Here is a 4,753-nt window from a genome sequence, read left to right on the forward strand (position 1 = left end):
TTTTTTTTTGCTAGAGATGTGGTGTTACCGTGTTGGCCAGGCTGGTTTTCAACTCCTGGCTTCAAGTGATCTGCTCTCCTCCGCTTCCCAAAATGCTGGGATTGCTTGAACCAGGTCCAAGACCCAGCGGCACAGCAGTGGGTGAATGGAGGGCCAGCTACCTTTACGGCTTGAGCTCTGCCTCCTGTCAGATCAGTGAAGCATTAGATTCTCTTAGGAGGGAAGCCCTCTTGCAAACTGCACACAGGAGAGATCTAGGCTGCACGCTTCTCATGAGAATCTAACTAATGCCTGAGGATCTGAAGTTTAAGTTTCATTCCCAAGCCATCCCCTGCCTCATCTCCTCCACCCCACGAAACCTGTCACTGGTGCCAAAAAGTTGGGGATTGCTGGAATAGGGCGATAATACTAGACATCCTCGTCTTATCCAGCAGTTTAAAAGAATGCTCTTAATGTTTCAGCATGTGTGTATGTGGGTGTGGGTGTGTGTGTGTGTGTGTGTGTGTGAGTGACATTTTTATGCCTTATTGTTTATTGGTTTAGGGAAGTTTCCTTTTATTTCTACATTGCTAATAGTTTTTTTTTTAAATTATGAATCAATGTTGAATTTTATTGTTTTTTCTATCTCTATTGAGATGAACATATGGGTTCTTTTTTAGTAATTTGTTATTATACCTTTTGGTAACTTGCATTAATACATTTTCTAATATTAAACCAATTTTGCATTTCTGGAAGAAACAAAGCTTGTCGTTTCAGAAAGTATTCTGTTGAGGGTTACTGCAGTCTGTTTATGGATGAGATGACACTGTAGTTATATTTTTCATACTGTCTTTTAAAAATTTGATGTTAAAATTATACCGATATCTACTTAACATTAATAATTTGTTTCTGAAAATTAGATGTCCTGTTCAAAAACAGAGCCCACTTCTCCTCATTTTAAATAGCAAAATTATAATGGATTACTTGTTAGCTGAAACTAATTTCCTAAAATGTAAGTAAAATACATAAATAAACCTATATTAAATTTGCTTCCTGATCCTCAAATAATATAGTTGTTGACAAATAGTTGCTTTGTTTGCAGTAATAGAGTTTCTTTCATTGTAATTGTTTTTCTGCTTGCTTTGCTTCCCTTTCTATAAAGTTCTTTAAAATTTTCTTGACTTTTATTCAGTCTCATTGTTAAAATTAGGGGGAAGATGTGGTAGTGGGGAAAAAATATAAAAGTCACTCTAGAAATATGTCAGAGAATGATTCACACTGAGAATGATACATTAATGCCTCTTGTATCACTAGCAGCATTTGTATGGAACATGCCCGTCACTGATATTCAGGATGCTTTTGGATATGCTGACACACGATGCTGTCATTTTACTAATTGTGTTTGTGACGTAACTCAAAGCATTTGCTACACTTTTTTTTTTTTTGGTTGTTCTTAAAAATGACGGGTTTTTGGGATCTAAAATAGAATTTTTTTCCATGTAAATATCATCTGAAATGTTGTTTCAGAGATACATATGTTGTATGATGTTGTGGTCCTAAATACAAGAGGTAACTTAGGGGGAAAGCATAAATCTGTGGAGTATGGCTGTACTAGTTTTATAAAGTTATCTGAAGAAAGTTCCTCTTTTTCTCTTACCTGAAAGTTTTTGTGTAATGTCAGAATTCCTTTTCTTAATTAAAACATTTCAATTTTAAGACCAAGTCTAGTATTTTCTTTGTGGGAAAATTTTAAACTACTGATCTTAATTTCTTTAATGGACATAGGACCATTCATGTGTTCTAGTTCTTTGGTCAGTTTTGTTAAGTTAAAGTTCCTAGCAAAGTATACATTTCCTGCATGTTTTTAAATTTGTTGGTAGGAAGTTGTTGCTTATAGTATCTGTTAATCTTTTTAAATCTCTGCTTTGCCTTCACATATGTTTCTTTTTCATTCTTAATGTGTGCCATAGGATTGTGAATTTTATTAATAATGATTTAGTATTTTAAACTTTATTGATACTACTTTGTTAGCACAATTTATATCCAGCGTTTATGTCACTTTAGCAATAATGAATCACTCCACATTTGTTAATCAAGATTTTTTTATTTCAGGTTTAAAAAAATTTTGTGGGGGCTATTTATGCTCACAGTGTAAAATGGACATTCCATGTTATTCCAGTTTTTGCACAATATAATTTTTTTCATGCTATGCCTTGTTATTAATATCATATCTTTTAAAGATTGGAAGATTTAGAAGAATCATGTAAGTAATATGTAAAAAGAATATTGAAGAAAACTGTCTCTTTATTGTAGGTATTTAATTTTAAAATAATGTTTAAAATCATTGTATATATTATTGAATGTAAAATATTAAAATGCTGAACAATTACTGCTTACACAAGAATTACAGTGCATAAACATATGTTCAAGGTAAAAACAAAATATTTATAAGTAGAAGGAACTATCTAAGTCTTGCAAAATGAAAACTTAATGATCATCCTAAAGCCCTGAGTGCATTGTACAGTGTATCCACTGGTGCTGGAAAGCTGACTATGAGTCAGGAGAGCTGGAGGATAGTATTGTGAATATTCTCAAATGCTGCAGTAGCAGAAGATCCATTTGTCCCTGGGGATTGCAATATTGCCTATGTAGTGTAAATTAGCCAGCTTATATTCACACTTACATTATTAATTAATTTTACCTCTTTTAATACTTATTATTACAGTATTTCCCAATATATTTAAATGTTTTTCAATGTTTTACTAATTAACTTGGCCATATTGGTATGTGTCAGCTAAATATCTGGTTCTAAGTATTTTTGTATTTTCTTCTTTGACTTTTGAGTTATTTAGAGATATATTTTCAATTTCAACTATATGGAGTCTTTTTAAGTGTAAGTTTTGTTATTTATTTTTAATAAAATAAAACTATAAGATTTTTTTTTTTTGAAATTTGTTTTAGGTACTAATGGGTGGTCAGTTTTTTAGTTTAATTTAATTTAATTTTTATTATTATACTTTAAGTTCTGGGGTACATGTGCAGAATGTGCAGGTTTGTTACATAGGTATACACATGCCATGGTGGTTTGCTGCACCCATCAACCCATCATTTACATTAGGTATTTCTCCTAATGCTATCCCTCCCCTAGTTCCCACCCCCTGAACAAGCCCCAGTGTGTCATATTCCCTTCTCTGCGTCCATGTGTTCTCACTGTTCAACACCCACTTATGAGTGAGAACATGCAGTGTTTGGTTTTCTGTTCTTGTGTTAGTTTGCTGAGAATGATGGTTTCCAGCTTCATTCATGTCCCCGCAAAGGACATAAATTCATCCTTTTTTATGGCTACAGAGTATTCCGTGGTGTATATGTGTCACATTTTCTTTATCCAGTCTATCATTGATGGGCATCTGGGTTGGCCTGAAGTCTTTGCTGTTGTGAACAGTGCTGCAATAAACATATATGTGCATGTGTTTTTATAGTAGAATGATTTGTAATCCTTTGGGTATATATCCAGTAATGGGATTGCTGGGTCAAATGGTATTTCTAGTTCTAGGTCCTTGAGGAATTGCCACACTGTCTTCCACAATGGTTGAACTAATTTACCCACTAACAGTGTAAAAGCATTCCTATTTCTCTATATCCTCTCTAGCATCTGTTGTCTCCTGATTTTTTAATGATCGCCATTCTAATTGGTGTGAGATGGTATCTTAATGTGGTTTTGATTTGCGTTTTTCTCATGAGTGGTCAGTTTTTATAAATATTCCATGGTCTCTATTTGTTGTATGCTATGTTTCATAATATGTCTTTTGGATCTAACATTAACCATATTAATCAAATCTTCTATATCCTTACTGTATTTGCATTATTTGTAATCTGCTTGATCTATCAGCTAGTATGTGTTTTAAGGTCTCCCATTATGATATGGATTTGTTAATATATTCTTGTATTTCTGTCATTTTTCATGCTCTCTCTCTCTCTATATATATATATATATGTGTGTGTGTGTGTGTATATATATGTGTATATATATATATGTGTGTATATATATATATTTTTTTTTTTTCTTTCTCTTTCTTTTTAAAAAATTTTAAGACAGGATCTTACTCTTTCATCCAAGCTGGAGTGCAGTGGTTTGATCTCAGCTCGTGGCAACCTCAACCTTCCAGGATCAAGCAATCCTCCCTTTTTGAGCATGCTGAGTAGCTTGGACTACAGGCTCATGACACCACACCCAGCTAATGTTTGTATTTTTAGTAGAGACAGGGTTTTGCCATGTTGCCCAGGCTCCTCTCGAACTCCTGAACTGAAGTTATCCACATGCCTTAGCCTCCCAAAGTGCTGGGATTACAGGCATGAGCCACTGCACCTGGCTGTTTATGTATTTGAAATTATGTTATTATATTGCACCCATATTTCTGCAATTGATATATCCTCCTAGATAATTAATTTTCCATTAATATGTAATCTTTGAAACTGGTAATTTTTTTTTTTTTGCTTCAAGAATTGTTTTCTTGGCCGGGCATGGAGGCTCACACCTGTAATCCCAGCACTTTGGGAGGCCAAGGCAGGCAGATCAGAAGGTCAGGAGTTCAAGACCAGTCTGACTAACGTGGTGAAACCTCTTCTCTACTACAAATACAAAAATTAGCTGGATGTAGTGGCACACACCTGTAATCCCAGCTACTCAGGAGGCTGAGGCAGGAGAATCACTTGAGCCTGGGAGGTGGAGGCTGCAGTGAGCCAAGATCGTGCCACTGCACTCCAGCCTGGGCAA

This window comes from Cebus imitator, unplaced genomic scaffold (genome assembly GCF_001604975.1).
Source record: "Cebus imitator isolate Cc_AM_T3 unplaced genomic scaffold, Cebus_imitator-1.0 Scaffold46, whole genome shotgun sequence".
In the NCBI taxonomy this organism is placed as follows: domain Eukaryota; kingdom Metazoa; phylum Chordata; class Mammalia; order Primates; family Cebidae; genus Cebus; species Cebus imitator.